Below are 206 nucleotides of genomic sequence, written 5' to 3'. Positions count from 1 at the left end.
CAAAAAGAAAATATATAAAATATAACATTGGGTTGCCTCCCAACAAGCGCTTCTTTAATGTCAGTAGCTTGACAGGGGGCTCTCATGGAGCTTCACAGATACCCAGAGCAATGTTGGAACCTCCCAACACCAAACTTAGAGTTTGAATGTGGGGGTTCAACACCAAACTTAGAAGTTGGTTGTGGCCTCCCAACACCAAACTTAGA

Source organism: Arachis duranensis, chromosome 7 (assembly GCF_000817695.3).
Source record: "Arachis duranensis cultivar V14167 chromosome 7, aradu.V14167.gnm2.J7QH, whole genome shotgun sequence".
Lineage (NCBI taxonomy): Eukaryota > Viridiplantae > Streptophyta > Magnoliopsida > Fabales > Fabaceae > Arachis > Arachis duranensis.
This window is presented reverse-complemented; position numbering follows the sequence as displayed.